This window comes from Larimichthys crocea, chromosome IV (assembly GCF_000972845.2).
Source record: "Larimichthys crocea isolate SSNF chromosome IV, L_crocea_2.0, whole genome shotgun sequence".
In the NCBI taxonomy this organism is placed as follows: Eukaryota; Metazoa; Chordata; class Actinopteri; family Sciaenidae; genus Larimichthys; species Larimichthys crocea.
In genome coordinates, this window is record NC_040014.1 from 1586541 (window position 1) to 1600351 (window position 13811).

The window sequence follows — 13811 nt, forward strand, 5'->3', positions numbered from 1 at the left end:
CATTATGGTAGACATTATATTATAATAGCTAGACCAAAAAATATGTAACCATGGGCAGAATGACAATGTGGGTTCAAACATGTATCACATTTATCCTTTAACTATGGCTACATTTCAGACAGGCTTGATGTAGAGAAATGGACCCTGTGCATAACCTTAAACTAAATGAGTGCAAGATGGGGACAGGACGTGACAGGACAGCCAAGTCTTTTGCACGATCAGAATCAATGGTATGATTTCCAAGACTGGACAGCTTGAATAACTGGAAAAACATACTTTGAGTGATTTTGGAGATACTGTGCACACTCACTCCTCAATGCCATCATGAGCTCACATCTCCATGTACAGCTAAATGTAATGAAGTAATGTAATGTAATGAATGAAGTGAGTCTTTAAGACCCAGTTCATCTAATATATCTGATACCTTCTCTCAACAGCCACTGCCCTACATTCAGTAGATAATCCTGCATACGTTGTATGCAGTTTTGCAAAACAGTTAAACATTCTAGTGTAATTTAATGCTATTCATCAAACCTTCTCTTACATTATCACTGTGTCATTAGAACTGTATATCAGTCATTTAAACGGATTCGAAGCCACATAAATGTGGGATAAAAACACAAAACTATGCCCTCCACCGTCATACAAAATGTTCGTTTATTTTGTTTATTAAGTTAATTGGTCTATTGCATTTCTAGTAGGCTACAGTGAATATAAAGGTTTATCCATGTCTACTGTGTGTCACTATGCAGTAAAAAAAAAAAAAGCCCTAACAACAAAGTTACATTTTGTCTTAATTTATTCAACCTGACTGAAACCACTAATCCAATACATTGAACTGGTCCATATTAAAAAATAATAGACTAAGCAGTTGATTGAAAATAGTATTTTAATCTAAATCTAATCCAATTTGAAAGTTCAGACTAAACTCCAAACAGTGGTTCAACAGTCCGATGATCCTTCCATTGGGTCAATAGACCCAGTACAAGCCAGATAATGAACCTGGCTGTAGGCAGCTCAGCCTCAGTATCCACCATGAAATTCCAGCCTCAAACTACTTCCTTGTTCTTCATGCAATTCCTGGGGACATGTGCTTTTAGATTTTTTGTGTACAGAACATTGTATTTGCATTTTTATAAGATGTGCACACAAGAGCAGGATATATATTTATAATGGTGCTAATAATGCTGTGATATTTTTCTTAAGAGAAACAGATCAGCAAGGGAGCATGATGCACACATCTTGCACCGGAATAAATCAAACACTGAAGACCAATATGTAATGCTTAAGATGCATGACTTGTCTCGACAAGTGATTTTTGACTTTGTTTTCAAAAGAGCAAAGTGACTAACACTTAACCTGTTTTACAGTTCCAAATATGGCTCACGGATGCCTGCCTGATAAGAAATAGGTTTGGAGATAGTCTGTAGAGACTATCTAACCTGCCCTAAATGGACCCTGACAGTGGCAACTTTTATTTGATGCCCTTGGTAAGTCGTTGAAATGCAATGGTGAGCTGCAGATACTGTTGAAATTGAGTCAGACGGGGCCTATGATAATTTGTTGACGTTCACCTTAGAGATCATTTGAAATCAGTCAAACCACTTCAGCTTGGCCTGCAGGCAGAGCTGTAGTATCATGTGCGGGATCAAAGGAGCAAAACTCTCACCTTGGTGTACTGCTGCACTATATTTACTGTCACTCAGTTATATTTGACAGGATTCTGGGTTGCTCTCCGCAGCAACTGTAAATTGTGTAATTTACGAAACTGTAGCCTCAAGCTCAGCAAATGTAGTAAATTCAGCTTGGCATCTGTTGTTCCCCCTAATTCACAGTCTGTGTATAGCAGCAGTGGTGATCGTATTTGTCACTCGCTGAAGTACAAGGAAGACTGTGTTTATCTGTGATAGTCTGGGTTAAGATATGTATTGTAGCATGTTTTAAAAGACTGTGGCTTTATTATATGTAATGAAATGTTGATTTGTGCAGGTGGTAAACAGAGTGGAACCAGACCTTATTAATATTCTAAATTATTTTGTCCACTCAGGTTATTATTTTCATATGCAGGGTTCCCAAGGGTGCTTGAATTCCTTGAAAATGCTTGAATTTTTTGTGAAGTGCTTGAAAATGCTTGAAATTTGTGTGATGTCTATCTCAATAAACCAAGAGAAAACAAAAATGTTTCCTAAGCGGCTACGCGCTTGATCCGATGCCTTTACATGCAGAACTCAGTTATCATACTCGCTTGGTGTTCTGCCGAGAAATAACAGTAGACTTTATTTGTTAATAAACAACTGAAATTGACATTCCCTGCTTGGGGAAAGTTGTATTAATTCAATAGTGGATATGTGGTTGCACGCAAATGCTTTTTCGTGTTTTCGTAAAGTTAATTTGAATTCTTTAAACATGTCAGTCCTTCACCAGTTCACACTTTATTTCAACACGTAGCTTGACACTTAAATAGACAGATAATGTGATATTCAGCATGGAGATCCCACACTCAGCCATACATATAAAATAAACAGACTGCCAACATGCTGGCTGAAACATGTAGGTATATTTTTACATTACATTCCAGTAAATCATGAGTGTCGCTTGTCTGTATTTTGTCTTCCTGGGGCTGGTACAAAGCAAAGCATACTGGTTGATCATCAAGCAGCACTAGCATGTATCTTGTTAATGGACAGGGGCAGTAAGTGTGGATTGGGTCTGTGTCAGTGGTTCTTAACCTGGGTTCGATTGAACCGTAGGGGTTCAGTGAGTCGGTCTCAGGGGTTCAGTGGAGCCTCCGCCCTGGAATTTTTTATACCATTTGTTACAACATATCTTTGTGAGCAATCGTTTTCGAGGATGCTGGACATAAAAACTAAAAAAAGGAACAGACTTTGCTGTGAAAATGACATGAGACTGGCACTTGCCAAGGTGAAGCCACGCATATCTGAACTGGTCTCTCAAAGGCAACAGCAGAAATCACACTGAGGTAAGTTGTTGTGAGTTCATGCACTGTGTTGGTTTTGTTATTTGAACAAGGTGATGTTAATGCACGGTTCATTTTGTGCACCAGTAAAAAAAATCATATTTTATTTTTTACTAAAGAATGGTTCGGTGAATGAGCATATGAAACTGGTGGGGTTCGGTACCCCCAACAAGGTTAAGAACCACTGGTCTGTGTGATGGTCCTTGCTGTGAAAGGTTTCCACACACTAAAAAGAAATTACTCGTCTGCTGATAGACATACTTTAGCCCCCTTCAGGCATTTGTCACTGTTATTGCGCTATGGTAGTTACACAATACACCGCTCACAAGCTGACAAATACAAGCCAATTCACAATTAGTTAAAAATCAAAACAGTCAATCTACCACCATAATAATGCTAATTAGACCCATATTATTATGCTGCGCTTCCCATGACCACCATGGCAAACACAACTAGTAGGCTACCTATTTAAAGGTGCTGGAAAAATGGAAAAACTGGTGCTTGAAGGTGCTTAAAAAGTGCTTGAATTTGTTCATGAAAAAGGTGTGGGAACCCTGCATATGTCTGAAAGTCTACCAGAAAGTAACACGACCAAGTCCCTCAGGTGGCTAACGTCGCGGCTAACACCTTAGCGGCTAATGTTGTTTAGCTGGTTACATTAGCTGGGACTGCCTGTCACCACAGCCCGGTTAACACTCTCTGAACCACCGAGTATTTAACAGACGACCTAACAGGAGTTAAAAATGGAAATATGGCTGCACTTTTAACTTGTTTTATGCTTGTGTTTAGCATTACCCTGGACCTGGGTTTCGTTTTTACTTCATTTAAACGCAGTAAAGTTGAGCCATGCTTCGCGCCCTGGCGGTGTCAGTGTTGCTAAACTTCCGGAGACAACAGACGGACAACTTTGGTTAAATGGTGAGTAACAGTTAAAGCTTTCTCTGTAACTAGTGGTAATATTTTGCCTTCGTTGCTCTACATGGCGCACATTGAAATATTTCTGTTGCTGTGTGTTTTATAAACGTCGTCGCTGTGGTGCAGTTTATGACATTGAACATGCATGAACGCGTTAAATTCAGAGGAGTAGAGCACAGAAGTTGGCAGCTATTCTGTGTTTGTGTCTGTGAAAGCATCTTCAAGTAGAGAGAAGGAACCAACAGGTGAAATCCTGTTTATTTGATTAATCCTCAATACTCATGTCACCCGAGGCATGTAGATGTGTATCCCTGTTATAGAGCTAACACAACAGCTGTAGTCGTGGTAAATAAAACAGAAATAATAATAATAATGAAAAAAAAAAACACTGTGTGTTATAAATATTAGGGTTACACAGTTAGTTAGATGTTTTGACTTATACAACGTTTGTTCCTATTTATTATTTGTCCTTAGGGCACTTCCCTTTATTGATGTTTTACTCAGACTGGCAGGGTAAGGTAAAGTTCAGGTTAATGTATAAACTCGAGGGATTTGAGACAGAATGAGTCAGGGACAGGTCAGAGAGATGACATCTAGATTGGGGACATACTGGCTACTCACTGATACATGATATGTTGAAGAAAGCTGTTTAAATGCTATATGCAAATTGACTGTTAACAATTTACAGAGGTTGAGACGCCCATCTTCAGGAAAATGTATAAGAACCAACTGTTAACGCTCCTCTGGGAGCCTTTTTCTCTGTAACCTCTTTAGGGGGTTGCACTGTGAAACGCTCCTCTTGTACAAGAACAATAAATTCAACTTAAACTTTGATGCTTTGAATCCGATCTCCTTATTTCCCGTAACACTGTGCCAACTTTATATGAAACCACAACATACAAATAAACACAGGTGCCACCATCATGATTTCATAAACATAGTACATTCAATTTAATACAAACGTTGATGGCAAAACAGGTTTGTTAATCTGATAGAACATTTTTTTGAGTGTGAAGCACGCTGTGCAGTTTTGCTTATGGATATTAATTTTTAAATATGCATTATGACAAAAAAAAATCAAATGTTTATTTAATTTAAAAATTACTTATGTTTTTACTACAGATGTGAATCAATTGAATAATTGTTGGATCATTTTTTCTCTTCATACAAGTGCCACATTTTAATTTGATATATTTTTAACAGAGGTGTAATGTTTCCTTTAATGCCCAAATATTGTTGACAGGAGGATCCAGTTATTAACATGCAAACACCCCACACACCCACACAGGTCTTTTCACTTCAGACTGAATTAGTGTAACACAACTTATAGGAGAGCTGTCAATCAATCTCACAAGAGGCCTTATTAGGCACAATAAGTGAAAACACCTGTGTGGGTGTGAAGGTGGGCTTTGAAACACCTCCAAACACTCGCTGTTACATTTAATAAAAGTATCGTTAGGGAAGTATATGTTATGTTTGAGGCCACGGGGTGGTGATAATTTAGAAATGTTTATCATATGGACTTTGTTTGCAATTATTTCTTGTGCAACATACAGGAAAAAAAAAACAACAACTCAAAGATGTTAAAGAAGGGAGAGGGAAGAGTGGGGAATGTATTCATACTGGCGTTCACTACTGCTCGCCCTGAGCATCACATGGCACACATTCATGTCCATTCTCGTGATAAGGAGACATAAGAAAGTGTTTCTATACATAATCTGTAACAATTTCGCTGTACCGTTTTTATTGTTGGTAGTTAATAGTTAGTCATGGAGTCCAGCATGGCAAAAAAACATCCGCGGTGAGAGGATTTCAGGCTGTAAACAAGCCAACAGTTCAGCCTGATTATTTAAACCACTCAATTTGTCAGTAAAACGTGAGGCGGCTGGGGCTCAGGTGGTAGAGCAGGTTGCCCACTGATCACAGGAGTTGTCTAACTGCTTGTGTTTTTGGCCTTGTCTGGCTTCTTTTTAGTAATGCTGCTTGTATTCCCAGATCTCAGCAATTAACTTAGTAAGACATGCTATTATCACCAATAGGAATTGAGGCTTAAAACCCACAAAAAATAAGATTTGAAGAAGCCAGAATTTAGAGGGGGAAAGCTGCAGTTAACCATGCAGCTCACGGAGCCATTCAAAAAAAAAAAAAAAAAAAAAAGCTGAATCAAATACTGTAGCTTTATGTGGGCTTTGGCATGTGCACGCCTCAGGCCTGGATGTGTCGACATTAGGAGGAGGTACTGTGTTAAACTGGTGTTGCGAATGGTGCTTGTAATCACAGAAAAGACTGCCCTCTCGGGTGTTATTGTGATAATAAATGAATTTCAGTAGCCATTTATTTTTAGTTCAAGGTTCTCAAGAGCAGCAATATGGTGCTAAGAGTTCCTGAACATTAAATGACAAATGTGTCAAGAGCTGATCAACAGTCCATTGCACATGAACACTGAATGGTGTACTGGCTGCATTTGTTAGAAAGAGTAATGATGCATCTGTGGTGTTTTGTAGCCTTGGCGATCTATCGATGTATCTCCCCAAGAATATTTTCTCAAGAGGCGATCTGTCAGCTTCTCCATTCACACGTCGTGTTACGCGTTCACTCACTTAAACATTTGAGATTAGGAGTAGCTTATTGAAAATGTATTTAGTTGTGTTTTTATATATAGATATATAATATATATAATATATATATATTATAGATATCGATATGATATCTCTATTATAGTCATTCCCCTGCAACACTTCGTCCGAGGTGTTTTCCGCTGTCGTTCCTTAAGGTGTAATAGCTGTAATGCAGTTGTATCAGCCTTGCAACAGAAGGTCAACTTTAAAAGGTTTCCATTACTGAAAAGGTCAGCGCTTCCAGGTGTGAAGCACTGCCACGGCAGAGATGGAAAAGTCAAAAACATTGAAAAAACATTTAATTGGGTGAATTGTCTCTAATTGCGTTAGGTGCATTTGTTGTTGTTGATGCTGGGTTCACCGGGATGCTCTTTAAGTTTGGCAAAAGGCATCAGCACTGCGTCCATGCATTTCATTAATGTTTCACCACACACATACATCGTGTGACCTCGAATTGCCCCCCCCCGTGTTTCCTCATCTTTGTCAGCGTGTGTTTATGCGCCGTATTTCTATGTGTGTGTGCGCACATGTTATGTGTGTGGGCTGTTCTCTCCACTACCCTGATCGGTGGCTAGGGGGTGCACTGTGGACACGGTGTGTGTATAGGCAAGTGAGAGAGAGAGAGAGAGAGAAGGGGGGGTGAGTGAGTGAGTGAGTGTGTGTGTGTGTGTGTGTGTGTGTGGATGTGTGTGTGTCTCAGTAATGTATTCCTGCCTGTGGCTGGGCTGGTCACATGGGGAGAGCAGCCTGTTTAAAACAGCCTCGGCTCTCTCACTCAGAGCAGTGCGAGGCACAGAGACAGACGCACACGTTCTCTCTCTCTCTCTCTCTCTCTCCTTCTCACACACACACTCACGCTCATGCACGCAGACGGCAACTTTCCTCTATCGGACTGACACAACACACGCGCCGGGATAGACACACTCCTCCTCGCTACAGTGGAGAAGAGGATAAGGAGTGACAGATCAGAAAAAAAAAAAGCAATACAGAAAAAAAAAGAGGAGGTTCCCTGTGAGTAGCCAATTGATTTTCATATTTTTCTTATTTGATTATGGGACTTTGCTCTTCTTCAGCGCCGCCTGACTTGGAGACCTGACAGGGACTGATAGAGGGAAAGAGAGTTGGATGGAAGGGACTGTGATAGGGGGAGAAACAGAAGGAAAGGTTGACAGAAGAGAGCAGAGATGTGGTGCTAGTGCAACATCAGGATACCTCTCCATCAATCTGCCCCCCTCTGTCCGTGGGATCTAATGCTGTTAATTAGCAGCGTGCGCTTGGAATGAGAGGAATGCCGCTGCGCGGAGCTGGACTGGGGTTTGCTTCGGACTCTTGTGCTTTCCCGTGTGTGTGTGCATGTCCCCTCTGTCTTGTTGTCTTGTTGTGTTTTGTATGCCGGCTGCATGCATCGTGGTGGTCAGCCCGTACTGATGTTGAGCAGATTCCCTGAGACACACGCTGCTCTGGCTGTGATTAATAGAAACCCATTGATATGCAGATGCAGAAGGGATAGAACTCGGCACTCTTTTTTTTTTTTTTTCAGGGACAGTCGCTGCCTATCTTTTTCCTTTCCTGTCAAACTGTCCCTGCATCTGTCTGTCCGCCTCTGTCCCGCTGTCTCTGACTCTTTCATCCTCCCTTCTCACTTCCCTCCCTGCTCTTTTTTGTTGCCGCCACTGATCTCTCTCTTTTTCTCTCCCTGACACGCTCTCCCACTTCTTCTCACTATCCTTTCCTGTCTCTGTCTTTTCATTAACTTTTCTCCTTGTCGGCAGCCCCTTCTATTTCTCTATATCCCCGAAGCCCTACATGGTGTTTTATTATTATTTTTTTATTTGATCTTATTTTTACATCCAACTCCTCACTTTCTATCTCATTTTCTCCCCCACGCTGGTTCATTGCTGGTATACATAGTAGATTCCTCAGCTGCGTAGAAAGAAAGAGGATCGCAGAGTTGTAAGGAGGGAGGGGAGGGAAAGGGAGAAGAAAGCGAGAGGAATGAAGGAGAAAGTGGAAGGAGGGGAGGGTAGGGTGGTGGTGATGGGGGGGGCATTGAAAAGGCTGACACTGGCTTGGACAATTAGCCCCTGGAGTCCGTCCTGGGGTGCTATTCTGAGAGGGGCTTTGGCCCCTGGGCCCTGGGCGCTGGGTCACGGGATGCCTTGACCCCTCCAGTCGACAGCTAGGCATGGGAGCCATTATCACGGCCTGATTGATTAGCACTGAGCGGAAATCCCTTTTCTCTTCTCTCCTTGGGAGAAAAAGACGGGAGCTTTTTGTCCTTTTGCTGCTGCTGGTTTAGTATCTGCCTGCCTGAATGTGGAAAGCTCTTTTTTTTTAAACTGTTGTCAGCTATGGAGGTCTGGTCTCTATATATCTTCTCTCCCTGGGCTTGTCTTTTTCTCCCTTTCTCCTAGACGTGTGTGTATGTGTGTGTGTTGGAGTGGGTACAATATTTATTTACAAGACCGTTGCTCTCTGAGAAAGATGCTGCAAAGATTTGTTGGGGGACTTCCTAATAATCAGACATCTGGTCTAATTGTGTTCATGCATTATTCCTTTGACTCTCGTCATTCTCTCAGCATCTGTGTGTTGTGCACCTGCAGAGATTGTTAAAGATGCATTTCAGAGCAGAGACTACCTGGAGGTTGTGGAGAAAAAAAAAGGTATGAAGGCGCACAAGATTATTTCTAATTAATTAACGATTAAAAAAGAGACGTGAAGGAAAATGTGATAAAAAATGGTGGGGGAACATATACTGTGGGACAGCTTGGGAAATTGAGCTCCGCTCTTCAGTCTGTGTGTTTCCTTTTTATTGTGTCTCCATCTCCATCTCGTTCCTCTGTTTTGATCTTCGCGGTCCCATCCCTCACTAACTCTCGCTACTCTTGCTCTCCCACAGCACCCCCCCCCCACCTCAGACTGGGAGTTTAGCGGGGTGTTTAGCCCAGCTCACGGCTGATCAAAGCAGTGTGTGTCAGACTGGGCTTAGCCCAGGCACTCCTAATGGAGCACCGTTTTCATGCCTAGTTGGTGGTGGAGCGGGGAGGGAGAGGAGAAGGGAGGTTGGAGGAGGCGGAGGGGGTGGGGGTGCAAATAGAAAGACTGACAGAAAGAGTTCAAGGGAGGGAAAGACAGCTCGACAGACGAACGGAGAAAGGGTACAAATAAGAACGACACAGGCAGGCGGATGAGGGCAGACAGGCAGAGGGAGGGAGACAGTCATGATTAACAAGCAAAATAGGCAAAAGATGAATAGTAAAAAAAAAAAAAAAAAAAAGACCAGACAGACAGGCAAGCGGGAGCAAAGACACTTGCTGTCAATAGCACACAGAGAGGCACAAAGCCTGAGACAGGCACATAGAGAGACAGGAAGACAGACAGAGAGACGGGCAGTAAATGTCTCTCCAGCCCTTTTTTTCTAGTGGAGGGGACCTAGCACCAAGAGGGCATACAGTTTAGGCCAGCACAGGATAGCTCCCACACATGGTTTGGTTTTAGACTGGAAGCAACACCAGACGGAAAGAGGCCTGTGTGTGTGTGTGTGTGCGTGCGCACAAGTGTGTGTGTGTGTGTGTGAGTGTAAAAGAGATGAAGAGGGGGAGAGGGAGGGAGAGAGTGAGAGATAACGAGAAAAAGGCAGAACTTGTGTTTGTGTGCCTGCGTGCATGGTAAGCATCTGTGTGTCCGTCTGTGTAGTCCCGTATGCCAAGCACCAGTAGACATGCATGTAAATTGCGTATTGATTTATAGCTATAACTATAAAAAGCCGTCTAGACTTGTTGGACAATGACCCTGAAATCTGAAGTTTTACTCTTCTTATTAAGACATTTTTTGGAAGAGAAGAGGAATATCATTTCTCAGCCGTCAGAAAAAAGTTTATTCCAACCTTGAGAAATAAAAAAAGTCTTTAAAAGGAGAATACTACTTCTTGTTATGGGGCCTGATGACTGAGAAAAGAAGTAGTGACATTTTAAAGTGAGTCAGAGGTAGAAACTCATTGAGAAGTGATGCCTGAGTTGATTGACTGTCACTTAATGACTAATAGAAAAATTATGTATTTCTGTTGCAACTAAAACTGTAGTTTAGATACTTCTCAACTTCTCTTCTTCTCTCCCTGTCATTCTCTTTTTCCTATTTTTTCCTCTACCTATAAACTCTCCATTCCTTTGCTGATTTCTCTCTCTTCTTCTCTCATCACCCTTCAAAACTTTTTCCCCCTCTGTATCTCCCAAAATATCTTCTCCAATCCATCTACTGCTCCTTTTCTCCCTGGATCACCCTCCTTCGCTGTTGCTGACTCCCGTCTCTTCCATTTTTCTCCTCATCCTTCTTTTTTTTACTCTCTCAGGTCCACTTTTCCACACCCTTTTTTTTTCTTCTACTTCTTCTTCTTCTTCTTCTTGCCTCTCCTCTCCCATCCCCACCTCGCAATGCTGGTGTTTATGCTTCAGACAGAAGAAAGGTAAGGTAAAACTAGGATAATATTTCCCCTAACATACTTACTGCCTGGGTAAACATCCTCCGACAGATGTCCAAGTGTGGTCCTGATCAGAGGAGGCGGAGGGGGTGGGTGATCTCGCTGCTGTAACGTACACAAAGGCTACAAATTGGAAGCCGGTGTGGAGAGAGACTTTTCTCACCTTGAAAACTAAACAGTTTCTGCAGGGCAGAGGGAGGGATTGGTTCTGATGCTTTTTATTAGTAATGAAGACCAGTGTAGGACTGACCACCATGACCACTTGTTAGAATTACAAACATCACTTTACCTAATTAACAATAGAAACTTTAAGCTGTTGTCTGATTCATGTGTTTACTTGGCCAAAGATGGTTTGTTAGAGTGCTGGGTCATTTACTAAGTGATTATTCGCTGGTGAAACATCAGTTTGACCACAATATGTGAGTCCACAGTTTAACTTTTTTTTATATGTTTATCATCTTAATTTCTCTGAATTGAAATCTCCAGCACGTAGTTCTAGAGAAGTCATTTGTGCAAAACCTCATAGGGTGTCAGACATTTTTAGGCTGTAGCAACAGTTGGTGAAGTTCAATAAAGCCACCGCTACAAATTGTATTCAAGGATCCAGATTTGATAGGCTGATTCTCTGGATTTGGATTTGACAAAATGCTTTAGGGTGAGAGAAAGAGAGAAGTGAGAGAGAGAGAGGCTGGAGTAGTAAGGAGGGCAGGAATAAATAGATTTTGATTAAGCGTGTTTCTGTGTACATGCACGCATCAGAGATGTATTGTATGCCTCTGTGAAACACATGCAGGCGAAAGCTTTGTACGCAACAAGCCTCCAAACGGCGGCAAAGACATGAGAAAGCCAGTTTCTGTCCTCGCAACGCACAGCTCCTACACGCTCCTGCTCTCCCTCTCCTTCTCTCGCTCTTGCTCTCTCTCTCTCTAGTTATGCTGCTTGCTGTGTGCTTTTATCTATATGCACCTAAGGGGGTGAAAACATGACAAGATTTTGTTAAGATTTGGCCCCAATTAAGCAGCCTCACATGCATTTCAGTTCGGCATTTTACAACGGTTTCCTCTCTGCACCCAAGAGCTGGAAAATCTGGCTCAGAGGGGGGCTTGGTGTGTAATTATTTCAGTAATCCAAAAGAACTCTTGTGCTTTCTTTGTACATTTTTAATACAGCGAGGACATACAGATATTAAACCACTTTCCACGGCTATAACTCATAACATGCCCTCTAACTATCAGGATGTTATATTGTGGAAAGTGGTGAAATCTTATAACAGAACTCTGGATGTCTGTGGTTGTAAGCTCCTCTGCTCGTATGTTCATAGATATTTTTCTAAACTCGTATATTCATGCTCCCTTTGCTCTCTTCTCTCTGTGTGTTTGCCTGTTTCTCTGCTTTTGAGTCTGTCAGTTTGCCTTTTTGATTGTCAACGTGTGTGTGTGTGTGTGAGCGTGTGGGTCAGTGTTTGCGTGTGCGATTCAGCCTGTGTGTATATCTGCTTGCCTCTGCTGCATTTCCATCCTCCGACAGCTTTCCATTCAGCCCCTGCAGCATTCTTGCACTCAGGCAATAGAAGAGTTGGACTCCTCGAACTTTCTGATCAAAGCAAACGGGGGATGAAAGGAGCGAAATGGATAAACCCGTTTATGAATATGCATCAGCCCCCACCCCAACACAGATATTGGCCCCTATACTCTTCTATGCAAACACACACGCACACGCACACACACATACACACAAAAGTTGCCTCCTCCAGCAGGGGGCGAATATCCTTTCAGAATGTATTTCCCCCACAACTAATGGACATCTGAGGGACATTTACATTTCATTAACATAGCGATGGACCAACATGCTACTTGACAGCCTCCACACACTTTAATCTATGCTAGGAACATGCACAAACTTATTTTTGCACTCTGACACATAAAGTGCTTGCATTCAGAATATAAAAATAATTTCATTAGACACAGGCACACTGTAGAAGTATATCTTGAGGATAAGCAGAGCGGAGTAAATGTGCCTCCAGGCAACAGTACAGACTGTACACAATACAGTGATACATAAAGAAGTAATTTCTTGAGGCAGTAAATGTGTGATGTATATTCCTAAATTCACCCATCCATCATCTATATTTACTGCTCATTATTCTAACTTGCTATGTGATTTTATTTTTATCAGTCACTTGTGTTGCTTGCTTCGTAAGTACATGTTGAGAACGTAAAGCAAATCAGCATCATATGTGGTTGTGCTGCACTTGTGCCATGTAGCCAGAATTGGAAAACTAGCTAGCTTGTGGTCACACCAAATAAATACAAATTACAAGAAAATCATGTTTATTGAAGTGTTTTATTTTTTTGGACAACTGATAGTATATGGCAAATTTTTAATGGGTTGAATTGAAATGGAGTAGTCTTAGTATTGTTTTTTATTTAGACATAACGATAAGGGCGATTCACCCTTTCCTGCAAGGGTTTGTTGGCATCTCTGTAGTTCTTTTGACTGAGCAGCAGTTATCTCTAGTGTCTCTTGACTTTTCTCATCTGTATGGTGAGACTTGAATGTGGCATAATGGGCGCAATTATTCTAGCAGTCTGCTCCTTTGAAGAAACGCATGGCTTCATGACCGCAAAGAGGAGACATTTATAGTTTGATGTGTACAATAATCATTTAATGTCAGCGACTTTGATCCTCCAGTTTCTGTGCAAGGAACAGTGCATCTTCTGTTTATTCCAAATGGTTATTGTTTAATGAGGAAAGTCCTTGGTCGTAGGGGTGGGCGATATATCGAATATACTCGATATATCGCGGCTTGTTCTACGTGAGATGT

General features: G+C 41.7%; 1 protein-coding gene across 4 annotated transcripts in view; it reads left to right on the forward strand.

The window, feature by feature from the left end:
• The first annotated feature begins 3539 nt into the window (after positions 1-3539).
• The window catches only part of cntfr (ciliary neurotrophic factor receptor), a 213475-nt gene continuing 203203 nt past the window's right edge, over positions 3540-13811 (forward strand). For 2 of the 4 annotated variants that reach the window (XM_027278569.1, XM_027278567.1), the window contains exon 1: positions 3541-3895. The gene's annotated coding sequence lies outside the window, so the exon portion shown is untranslated. Of the gene's footprint in view, positions 3896-7205; positions 7522-13811 lie in introns of those variants that run through there. The other 2 variants (XM_027278571.1, XM_027278568.1) reach the window with 2 other exon arrangements.